Here is a 12,949-nt window from a genome sequence, read left to right as displayed (position 1 = left end):
TCGGGAGTGGGTAATTTTTGCACCTGCTGCCTTCCTTGAATGTGGTAGCTGTTTCTCAGGCTCCCTCTTCAGAGTCGAACTCTGATTCCCCATCACCCATGGTCACCGTGGTAGGCACAGCAACTACCATCGAAAGTTGATAAGGCAGATTTTCGAATGGGTCGTCGCTGCCACTGGGGGCATGCCATTGGCCTGAGGTTATCTAGAGTCACAAAAGCTGGTGGCACCTGACCCTCCAGCCGGGGCTGGAGAGGGGCTGACTGGGTTGGTTTTGATCTGATAAATACACACATCTTCCCCGCTGACCGAAGGAGGTCAGCGCCCTTTGGCATGTATTAGCTTTAGAATTACCACAGTTTTCCAATTAGGAGAGGAGCGAGTGACCAAAAGAACCATAACTGATTTAATGAGCCATTCACAGTTTCACGGACCGGCCCTGCCTACTTAGACATGTATGGCTTAATCTTTGAGACAAGCATATGGTGCTGGTAGGATCAACCATGTAGGTAGAAAGCGGCCTCCGGGCCTCACGAGGATGAGCCCGGAGTCCAGGTCATGAGGATGGGCATGGCAGGGCAGGCAACGGGGTATGTGGGAGGGAGGGAAGCAAGGCGGGGCGGTGGGAGGGGGGCGGTGGCGTGGCGAACCGGACATCCCATACACCCACATGACACATCCCCGACCTGCTCACCACTCCCAACCCTTCGCACCAACGTGCGAGGAGGCAGACCGCCCAACCCGTGCGTGGCAGCTGTGAGGGACCAGCAGCCGCTCGTGCACGGCGGGCACGGGGCGGCCCCGATGTTTGGGCAGCGAACCAGAGGCGGACTGTAGTGCCCAGGGTCTCACCACCAGCGGCCTCTGAGCACGAAGGCGACCCTGCGCGGTACCAGGAGCGGTCGACTGGCCTTCGGCGGGCCCGCGGCTCCCCCATCGCCGCCGCCGTCACGGCCAGCCCCCGGAACCCTCTTTCCTGCACGCGCCGCAGGCCGACTCCAAACCCTCCGGGCGCCCACCAGACCCACGCGGGGAGCCGCCGACCTGGTCCCGAAGGCGCGCACCCGGGGACACGAACAAAGGGCCAACCAGTGGCCCCCGGCAGCGCCCCACAAGGCGGAGCCGGGTTTGGTCCCAGACGGGGCAACCACAGCCTAAGCGGGTGAGCCGCTCAGGGAGAGAGGATCCGCAGGTGGGGTGGGGGGCACAGACAGGAAAGACCAGGGACCGCGAGGGCAAGGTCACCCGGGAGCCCACAGAGGGGCGGCTCGGGGAGAAACCTCAGGCATGGCCGAGCCACCAGGAAAACGCGGCCATGGGATCCCACCGCCACAGACACGAGGGAGGTCCCTCGGCACTCCGCCTAGGACGCCAGATGGCCCTCGGCACCCACCGAGACCCGCCTCACGAGCCCTGGTTCCCGCCATCGGGACCCCAAAGCGACCTCAGCCACAAACCCAACGCCAGGGCCACGTTGCTCATTTCTCGTCCATCCTCCGACCCGGTCAAGCTCCGGGAGACCGGCGTGGCCCCCACTTGGGATGCTTCCTAGGGCCAGGTGGCCCAACCCCGTGCCACGCAAACACGGTCATCCGCACTGGTCGCTGCTCCCCAGGGGAGCGGGCGGAGAGCCGGCTCACAGTGGAGCGGGTCATGCGCCGGACGGAATGCCAGGCACAGCCACCGCTTGCGCAGCCTCCCAACCGCTAGGACGCCGGCAACGACCGGCGGGATCCTCCCCCGTCTGGAAAGGGGGAGGTGGGGGCTACACGGTAGGCGACGAGCCGCCCTCGGTCCCCACCGCGGAGGCCGGTGGAACCCTCCATCTCCCCCCCTCACCCCGTCGAGGGGGAAGCCGAGGAGGGTTCTGTGCAAGCGAGTCGCTATGGCAGCGCTACCATAACGCAGAGAGAGGCGGCAGGCCGGGGGATCCCGTACCCCAAATGCACACCTCTCGGATCGCTACAGAAGGCTTTCTCACTGAGGGTGGGTCACACTCCCTACCCCCAGTCGCCCCTCGTCAGGCCCGCAGAGGTGCTCAGGGACGCCTGGGGAAGGGAGGGGGCCTGCATACCAGGAAAATTCTGCGTGTGGGAACCTTCAGCCTTCGCGGTCTGGGCGGGGGTCCTGGCCACTGCGCGTGCGCGCAATCCCGCAAGGGCCCCCCAGCCCCCAGTCCACCCGCCTCCTTTCTCCCAGGCAAAGCACCTCCAAGTAAACCCACACACAACCTGTCGGAGGCAGAACGGTAGCCCCTCGGCGGCCGGCCGGCGCACGCGTCGCCTGCCCAAGCCCACCGCGATCGCTCACACAGCCAGCGCGCACCCACCAGAGGGGAGAACTGGACCTGAGTTCGCCAGACCAGGCGGAGCCCTTCCCTGCATGGGAGGGGCACGTCTCCCTCTACCGCCTCAACCCCCACACCAACGAGCTCCCTTAGGACCCACTTGCAGACACCGCGGCGGTGACTGGAGGACGGGGCGCTGGGGGTGGGAACCACACACCACCGCTGGGCCTCAGGCACCTGAGGGATAAGCTGGAGGGGGGAAGGGGGAGCCGGGCGCGGTAGGCTCACGCCTGTCATCCCCGCCCTTTGGGAGCAAGGGAAGGTGGATCCCTCGATCCGGAGCCCTGGCAACATGGTGAAACCTTGTATTTTGTCTCTAAAAAAATACAAAAACTACCTGGTTTCCTAACCTGGACACAAGTTAATAAATAGATAAATAGGCCGGTCGCGGTGGCTCACGCCTGTAATGCCAGCACTTTGGGAGGCCGAGGCAGGCGGATCACGGAGGTCAAGAGATAGAGACCATCCTGGCTACCACAAGAACCCCGTCTCTACTCAAAATACAAAAAATTAGCCAGGTGTGGTGGCGGGCACCTGTAGTCCCAGCTACTTGGGAGGCTGAGACAGGAGAATGGCATGAACCCAGGAGGCAGAGCTTGCAGTGAGCCGACATCACGCCACTGCACTCCAGTCTGGGCAAGAGAGCGAGACTCCATCTCAAAAAATAATAAGAAAAATGAATAGATTAAAATTGAAAATTAAAAAAAAAAAACGTAGCCGGGCGGGTGCAATTGTTCACTCCTGTCATCCAAGCCCTTTGGGAGGCCAAGGTGGGCAGATCACCTGAGGTTGCCAGTTTGAGACCCGCATGACCCACATAGAGAAATGCCGTCTCTACTAACAATACAAAATCAGCCGGGTGTGGTAGCACATGCCTGTAATCCCAGCTACTCAGGAGGCTGAAGCAGGAGAATTGCTTGAACACGGCAGGAGGAGGTTGCGGTGAGCCATGACGGTGCCGTTACACTCCAGCGTGGGCAACAAGAGTGAAACTCTGTCCAAAAATAAAATAAAATAAGTGCTGTATTCTGTAATTTTTACTTCCTACCCTGAGAAGAACATAATACAGCTGTTGTCTTTCCGCCTGCCTGCCGGCCGGCCTGTGACAGGGCCTCACTCTGTCTTTTGCCGAGACTGGAGTGCAGTGACACCATTATGGCTCACTCACTGCAGCCTCAACGTCCTCAGGGTTAGGCAATTCCTCAAGGGATCCTACAGCCTCAGCCTCCCAAAATGTTGGGAGTACAGACGTGAGCCACCAGCACCCTGCCTGAGTTAATACATCTGGTCTCATTACATCTTAACCACACACTCATGAAGAACTCAAGTCAAGAGACAGTCTGTAAGAGACTCTCAGCATTCTCTTCTGAAAGCAGTGAGGTGGATGGTGGCCCTTGTCCTGAGCTCCTGGGGTTTTAGGTGACCATGCATAGAGGAGAGATTTCCAGTGTTTCCAGAAAGGCACGAGCCACAGTCACTGGGGCATCCAAGCACGAGATGGGGTTTCTGACAGCGATGTAAGGGCCAGGAAGGGCCAGAATCTGCCAAGGCCCATGTCCCAGGCTGGGGTCGATGGAACCCAAGGTAGAGGGAGTCGGCAGTCCGCACAGAGAGAGCTCCAGCCCTAGGCCCCACTATGCAGACCGAATCAGAAGGAAGAGAGTCCTTCATCCTACATGCCACATCCCTCCACTGAACTTGGGAGTGCATCCATTTTCCAAATATGAGGTGACTCTCGCTTTGCAATGGATCACAAGGGGCCGGGCTTCCCAGAGTCGGCAGGGTAAAGAAGTCATTCTGGCTTGGCCTCCCCCATTCCCTGGTAACTGGTGAGTTTATTTATTATTATTATTATTATTATTATTATTATTATTATTATACTTTAAATTTTAGGGGACATGCACACAATGTGCAGGTTAGTTACATATGTATACATGTGCCATGCTGGCGTGCTACACCCATTAACTTGTCATCTAACACTACATATTATCTCCTAATGCTATCCCTGCCCCCTCCCCCACCCCACAACAGTTCCCAGAGTGTGATGTTCCCCTTCCTGTGTCCATGTGATCTCATTGTTCAATTCCCACCTGTGCATGAGAACATGCGGTGTTTGGTTTTTTGTCCTTGTGATAGTTTACTGAGAATGATGATTTCCAATTTCATCCATGTCCCTACAAAGGACATGAACTCATCATTTTTTATGGCTGCATAGTATTCCATGGTGTATACGTGTCACATTTTCTTAATCCAGTCTATCATTGTTGGACATTTGAATTGGTTCCAAGTCTTTGCTATTGTGAATAGTGCCACAATAAATATACATGTGCATGTGTCTTTATAGCAGCATGATTTATAGTCCTTTGGGTATATACCCAGTAATACGATCGCTGGGTCAAATGGTATTTCTAGTTCTAGATCCCTTTTCCATCCCCATCAAGCTACCAATGACTTTCTTCACAGAATTGGAAAAAGCTACTTTAAAGTTCATATGGGACCAAAAAAGAGCCTGAATCTCCAAGTCAATCCTAAGCCAAAAGAACAAAGCTGGAGGCATCACACTACCTGACTTCAGACTATACTACAAGGCTACAGTAACCAAAACAGCATGGTACTGGTACCAAAACAGAGATATAGATCAATGGAACAGAACAGAGCCCCCAGAAATAATGCCACCAATCTACAACTATCTGATCTTTGACAAACCTGAGAAAAACAAGCAATGGGGAAAGGATTCCCTATTTAATAAATGGTGCTGGGAAAACTGGCTAGCCATATGTAGAAAGCTGAAACTGGATCCCTTCCTTACACCTTATACAAAAATCAATGCAAGATGGATTAAAGACTTAAATGTTAGACCTGAAACCATAAAAACCCTAGAAGAAAACCTAGGTATTACCATTCAGGACATAGGCCTGGGCAAGGACTTCATGTCTAAAACACCAAAAGCAATGGCAACAAAAGCCAAAATTGACAAATGTGATCTAATTAAACTAAAGAGCTTCTGTACAGCAAAAGAAACTACCATCAGAGTGAACAGGCAACCCACAAAACTGGTGAGTTTAAATGAGCCCAGGCTGGCTGGGCCGGAGCCGCTATTGGGGGGAGGGTTGTGGGAGGGGTGGAAGGGGTACCTGAGGCACTGCAGAAATTGGGTCTGAGCCTCGAGGATGACAGTGCTGCAGGAACCCCTCCAGCCTGCTACATGGCAAGCACTAAACCACTATGCTTACCGAGATGGGGTTTTCCCCGCAGATTGCCTTTATGCAGAAGTACACTCAGAAGCCTTGTTTTTACTGGCTACCTGTTCTTACTACCCAGGAAAGGCCTATAACACATATAGTCTCTTCAAAGTACACAGTTTTCCTACACTGCAATGCAAATACCTGCTTGCAAAATGTTGTGTTGATCTCAGCAAGCTTGCAGAAGGGGAACAAATCTTATCTGGTGGAGTGTTCCATAAGCAGAAAAGCCATGATGATATTGTTACCAAGTTTGGTGATTCAGCTTGCTTTCCCCTTCCATTGTTGGGACATGTATATTGCAAGACAGATCAGCTTGTCAAAGGATCAGAATACTACCAAAAGTGCCTTAGTTTAAATCCTTTCCTCTGGTATCCCTTGAATCATTATGTGAAATAGATGAAAAGCCAGATCCTGACCAAACATTTAAATTCACATCTTTACAGAACTTTAGCAACTGTCTGCCCAACTCTTGCACAACACAAGTACCTAATCATAGTTTATGTCACAAACAGTCTGAGACCTTTCTTACGGAAACACCCCAGGACACAACTGAATTAAACAGATTGAATTTAGAATCTCCCAATTCAAAGTATTCCTTGAATACAGATTCCCCAGTGTCTTCTATTGATTCAGCTGTAATTTCACGTGATACTGTCCAACTGGGAAAAGGAACTTCCATATTATCAAACAGGTTCAAAATAAACCAAAAACTGGTTGAAGTTTATTAAGAGGACCAGCAGCTCTTAGTCCATTAACCCCAAGTTTTGGGATTTTGCCATTAGAAACCCCAAGTCCTTGAGATGGATCCTATTTCCAAAACTACACTGATACACCTTCTGTAATTGATGTGCCATCCACCGGAGCCCCTTCAAAAAAGTCTGTTGCCAGAATTGGCCAAACTGGAGCAAAATCTGTCTTCTCACGGAGTGGAAATAGCCGAGAGGTAACTCCAATTCTTTCACAAACGGGAAGTCCTGGTCCATAAACAAGTAAAACACCTCAGGTATTGAGCCCCACTATGACATCTCCCCCAAATGCACTGCATCAAAAAAGTTCACAAGTCTTTACTAGTGACAGTTCCACAACCAAGAAGAATAGGAAGAAATTAAAAATGAAGTTTCCACCTAAAATCCCAAACAGAAAAACAAAAAGTAAAACAAATAAAGGAGGAATAACTCAGCCTCATATAAATGACAGCCTGGAAATTACAAAATTGGACTCTTCCATCAATTCAGAAGGGAAAATATCCACAATCACACCTGAGATTCAGGTATTAATCTACAAAAAGCAGCAGCAGAAGGCTTGATGAGGCTTCTTCCTGAAAAGGGGAAAGGTTATTTAGCTTTGTGTTCATACCACTGCAAAGAAGCTATAAATATTTTGAGCCATCTACCTTCTCACCACTACAATTCTGGTTGGGTAGTGTGCCAAATTGGAAGGGTCTATTTTGAACTTTCAGAGTACATGCAAGCTGAAAGAATATTCTCAGAGGTTAGAAGGATTGAGGATTATAGAGTCAAAGCCATGGAAATCTACTCTACAACACTTTGGCATCTTCAAAAACATGTTGCTCTTTCAGTTCTGTCAAAACACTTAACAGACATGGATAAAAATTCACCAGAGGCCTGGTGTGCTGCAGGGAACTGTTTTAGTCTGCAACAGGAACACGATATTGCAATTAAATTCCTCCAGAGAGCTATCCAAGTGGATCCAAATTATGCTTATGCCTACACTCTATTAGGGCATGAGTTTGTCCTAACTGAAGAATGGACAAAGCATTAGCTTGTTTTTGAAATACTATCAGAGTCAATCCTAGACATTATAATGTATGGTAAGTGGTAATGAAGTGTAAAGACAAAGTCTTGTTGATGGTGCTGGTAGTCAATAATTTTTCTTGTTAGATAGTTCTTTATTTTCCTGAATTTGGTTAATAATACTTAGGGGTGATACATACTGTTCAATAACTTCAAACTAACATGTTTTCTTATGAAATGAATGTCTTTAACAAACTCTTAATTGAACTAATGATAATAGAATACCAGATCCTTACACTCAACAGTTTCAGTCTTCTACCAAACTTTTGCAGATACCATAGTTGGGTTTTGTTTGTTTGCTTGTTTAGTTTTGTTAATTGATTTGCTACTTTTTCTTCGAACGCATAAATGGTGATTGGGACAAAAAGTGCTTGGGAAATTGGAAAGGAATAGCATAATTCACTTACTGGGTAATAGAAAAAAACACTGAAAAAAATCACTAGTTGCTGCTTTTTGACAGTGTTCCAGTTTATTGAGTTACTATTAAGAACTTAGTGTACCCTTTTATTTAGCAGTATCTCTATTTTACTTTTTTGTACTTGGGTATAAGTAGACACATCGGAAATTACTACCAGGTCATATTGTTATCAACTGAATAACATGAAAAATTTTGGTCCTACTTCTGCCTCAACACCATACTTACTGTTGACATTTATTGTATTTTTCTGGACTGACTTAAAAGTTTAAATATCAAGAGAATGTCAGGCACGGTGGCTCATGCCTGTCATCCCAGCACTTTGGGAGGCCGAGGCAGGTGGCTCACAAGGTCAAGAGATTGAGACCATCCTGGCCAACATGGTGAAACCCCGTCTCTATTAAAAGTATAAAAATTAGCTGGGCATGGTGGCAGATGCCTGTAGTCTTAGCTACTCGGGAGGCTGAGGCAGGAGAATCGCTTGAACCCAGGAAGTGGATGTTGCAGTGAGCCAAGATTATGCCATTGCACTCCAGCTTGTGCCACAGAGTGAGACGCTGTCTCAAGAAAAAAAAAATACAATAAAATACAATAAAATAAATAAATAAATAAATATCAAGAGAAAGTATAATTCTGAAGTCATAACTCTGTGGTAGTTTTTGTCAGATAGGGTTATCTTTGGGGTTAATTATTATAGCAGTGGTTTATCACTTGATTTCCTTCTAAATCTGAAGCATTATATTACTAAAACATTTTTTGATTTGTGAATATGTTGTTTAATGGATTCTATCTCATTTTACAGTAGTAGTTGCAGTGCCTGAAAGGTTGCCAAAAAAAAAGTGCTAGCTTTTGCTGACCAATGTAACAATCAACTTGCCAATACTGCCTTCTCTTCCAATAACTATGTTCTCCATAATATTTTAAGAACTCAGTTCTTCATAAGACTTGTGTTGTTTCTGATTTTTTCTCAAGTCTGGTTGATCCTTGTCTTGTTCTTTTTTAAATGTGTATTGTCTGTTCAGCTATTTTGCAAGAGCCACATTCTTAAAAAACTTAACAATATCAAAAATTGTGTTTAAAGGAGGATTATTCAGATCGGCAAGCTTTTACTAGGAGAAGTTTAAATGCTGACTTATTTAGGTAACTCTAAATACTGAGCAACTTTATTCTAACTACAAAATAGATAGACTTTCTTTTGTTTTCACTTTCACTATCATTATCACCGTGTTTAATTCCTTTTCTCCATCTATAACACAATTATAACGATACACAAAGCCACTCAAATAAAGCAGATATATTTTGCTTAAAAAAAAAAAGAAGTCATGATGTGACACACAATGAGGTGTGACTCGAATCTATAATCTCCAGTGAAAACCGATGAAACAGGGTCAAACCCCATGTCTACTAAAAATAAAAAAAATGAGTCGGGCATGGTGGCGCTGAGGCAGAAGAATCGCTGGAACCCAGGAGGCAGAGGTTGCAGTGAGCTGAGATCACGCCACTGCACTCCAGCCGGGGGGGACAGAACAAGACTCCATCTCAGAAACAAACAAACACACAAAGACAATAAAGGTGTTTAACTCAATGTGTCAGGCTCAGGTCTCTTGACAGGATACATCCAGCACCTGGGGAAACGTCGAGGGGTGTGGTGGAATCTATTCTGTGGCCTCAAGGAAGGGTTTGAGAGATAGCCCCGCAAACGTGATGGCCTAAGGAAGCCCCTCCGTCCAAGAAGCGATATTCATTTGCATCCTTTAGCCACCCACGAGGGAGAATCAGGCTTTCTACAGACCCCCCACCCCCCACCCCACCCCACCGCACCCCTCTGCCTAGTGAAATGAGCTCTCCCTCCGTCAGGCTCTATTCGCACCAAGTGGTTTTGTAACCTCCAGCGTGTGTGCCTGGGTTGCAGGATGGGGTGAGGCCGGCTGTGGACAAAGGAGGCGATAAAGCGGCAGTGTCCCACGGGTGCCCGGGATGTGGGACGTGAGTGGGGTGGCCAGAGCCTAGGGAACTCATCGCCTGTCAGGACGCCTCCCCTCCTGGTCCCCTCTCTGACCTATGCTCCACATCTTTGCAGTTCAGTGGGGACCTTGTGGGTGGAAGTCGCCATCCCTTTGGACTTTAGCCGAGGATGGCCAGGCTCCCAAGAGTCTCCCCGGAGTCGGGTCCTTGGGCAGGCTCACAAGGATGCTGACAGTGATGATGACGTTGATGTAAGTTGGAGGCCTTGGGCCAATGCAGAGGTATCCGTTTGACCTCAGTGGGAGAAGTCAGCTTTGCGGAGTCCCGTGCTTCCTTCCAGAGACTCATCCAGCACTAGCAAGCATGGTCCCAAGGATCCCAGCTCCCAGCACAGCCACTTTTGTTCACACAGGATCCTGGGCAAGAAAGTTCTCAGCACGTTTAGGCCTCCTAGCCAAAAAGCCAAAGCTACCTCTGGGATTTTTTTCAAAGGGCCAGTGGTTCCACAATGGGCTGTGGGTAGTTGTGGAAATGGAGAGAAGTGTTTGCAGATACACATTTGAGACAGAACGGACAGGGCTTGGTCACAGGTCATGTAGGACACGAGCAGATGCACATTGAGAAAACCCTCCCAGCATCCTAGGTGAACAGAGGTATGCCTTTTTGAGACAGTCGAGGGAGAGGCAACCCCAGATTTTAGGGTTGGATCTTTATTAATATGTAGTATCTATGAGGTTTCCAAGTCAAGAAATCAACTTGCCAGTTCTGTACAGCATTCTGTAGGGAGATCATATCCGGGATGCCTAAAGTTAAGAATTCAGGCCATGGTAATGGATTAGATTAGATGTACTTGAACTTATTTTGCAAAGAAAGAGAGGGTGGGAGATAGCAAGAGCCAGAGAGTGAGCAAGAAAGAGAGAGACAGAGACAGAGAGAGACAGAGAGATACAAAGATACACAAAGAGAAAAAGAGAGAGAGACAGACAGATAAAGACACAGAGAAAGACAGAGATGGACAGAGAGAGAAACAGAAAGAGAGATAGAGACAGAAAGAGAGAGAGACAGACAGAGACAGAGACAGACAGACAGACAGGAAGACCGACAGGCAGAGAAAGAGAGTAAGACAGAAGGCAGACACACACACACAAAGAGAGAGAGACAGAGACAGATGGAGAAACAGAGAGAAAGAAAGAGAGAGACAGAGAGAGAGAAAGAGACAGAGAAAGACAGAGACAGACAGAGGGAGAGAGAGAGACAGAAAGAGAGAGACAGAGACAGAGAGAGAAACAGACAAGGAGAGAGAGAGACAGACAGACAGACAGGCAGAGAAAGTAAGACAGAAGACAGACACAGAGAGAGAGACAGGGAGAGAGAGAGAGACAGAGAGACAGAGACAGAGAAACAGACAGGCAAAGAGAGAGAGAGAAAAAAACAAGAGAGAAAAAAACAGGGAGAGAGAGAGACAGACAGAGAGACAGGGAGAGAGAGCAAGAGAGAGAGACCAACAGACAGACAGACAGACAGAGAAAGAGAATAAGACAGAAGACAGACACAGTGAGAGAGACAGAGAGAGAGAGACAGAGACAGCGAGATAGGAAAGAGAGATACAGACAGAGAAAGACAGAGATGGACAGAGAGAGACAGAGAGAAACAAAGAGAGAGAGAGAGACAGGCAGGCAGAGAAAGAGAGTAAGATAGAAGACAGACACAGTGAGAGAGACAGGCAGAGAGAGACAGATAAAGACAGAGAGAAAGAAAGAGAGAGACAGAGATGGAGGGAGAGAGACCGAGAGAAACAGCCAGAAAGAGAGACAGAGACAGAGATGGAGAGAAACAGACACGGAGAGAGAGAGACAGTGAAAGACAGACAAACAGAGAGAGAGAGAGACAGACAGGCAGGCAGAGAAAGGGAGTAAGACAGAAGACAGACACAGTGAGAGAGACAGGCAGAGAGAGAGAGAGAGAAATAGGCAGAGAGAGAGAGAGACAGAGAGAGAGAGAAGACAGAGAAAGAGAGAGACAGAGAAAGAGAGACAGAGAGAGGAGGAGGAAGGGCGTGCTCAGGAAATAATTACACATATTTTATAATGCTTTTGATCCTGTAAACAGTGGCTGGGGTGGTCTTTGAAAACAACAGCAACAACAGCAACAAGAGCAGCAGCAGCAGCAAGAGCAGCCGCAGCATTCACTTACGGATTTCCAGAAATAAGATGCTCTGAAGTATAGTAAATATCAACCGGCTCTCACTACACGTTGAGAGATTCACAAAAGCGCTAGTTAACAACAGGAGAAAACAGCAGCTAACATGTCTTGGGGAAAATATATGTCCTCCTGAAAATTGGGGATTTCTACTTCATCTGAAAAGAAATACATACGAAAAAGGAAAAACACAAACAAAACAAAACAACAAACACGGACCAAGGCACCGTCCCAGGAAATCTTAAGTGAGCAAAGTATTAGTTTTCAGAAAGCGTTTCAATTCTGGGCAAATACTAAGAAGGTCCAGACTAGAGCTGTGACACCATTCCCATTGTGAAACTATGCCGGCGGGAGGGCGAGAAACTAAAACATCATGATAAAAAGTGATTGAGACCCAGCCAGGATGAAGCTTTCCTAGGGAGGGAGGCCTGAAGAAGGAAGCTGGGGAAAACCCCAAAACTGCAGACCTGCCCGCTTGCCCACGCGGGTCAAGGGCTATGCCATCGGCCCAAGCTGTCTCTGGGGAAGTGGGACCGTGCCACCCCCATCTTCAAAAACCATGGCCACTGAGTGAGGCCTGACGCCCACCGTTGCAAATGTCAGCCTAGCAAGAATGAGATCTCTGGCAAGGGGTGGGAGAAGGGGAGAGAAGAGGGAGGCGCACCTGGGTGGCTCTGGAAGGTTTCCAAGCAGGGTGTTGGGAGGCGGGGGGTAGGGGTTTTGGGGGGAACCCACCTAACTGATTCACTAAATGAAGGTAAAGGGACATAGGTAGTGGGGGGAGCCAGGCGGCGACTTGAAAATTAAACTGACCCCTCCTAAAACCCAAGTAGAAGAGTCAATGCGCATGAAAGAAACCAACACACATAGAAAACTAAAGCGCTAATCAAAGAAAAATAGGGCCCCCGCCAGGGCGGAGGTTCCCTAGGCAACCAGGTAGAGAGGGAGGGGCCTCCAGAAGGGAGAG

The 12,949-nt window shown here is 48.5% G+C and overlaps 1 pseudogene; it reads left to right on the top strand.

Annotated features, from left to right (window-relative positions):
* The first annotated feature begins 5,514 nt into the window (after positions 1-5,514).
* On the top strand, positions 5,515-12,002 carry LOC112207440 (cell division cycle protein 27 homolog; annotated as a pseudogene).
* The last annotated feature ends 947 nt before the right edge of the window (positions 12,003-12,949 follow it).

Source organism: Pan troglodytes, chromosome Y (genome assembly GCF_028858775.2).
Source record: "Pan troglodytes isolate AG18354 chromosome Y, NHGRI_mPanTro3-v2.0_pri, whole genome shotgun sequence".
Classification (NCBI taxonomy): Eukaryota; Metazoa; Chordata; class Mammalia; order Primates; family Hominidae; genus Pan; species Pan troglodytes.
The sequence above is the reverse complement of the archived record's forward strand: the minus strand, read 5'-3'. Positions and strand labels throughout refer to the sequence as shown.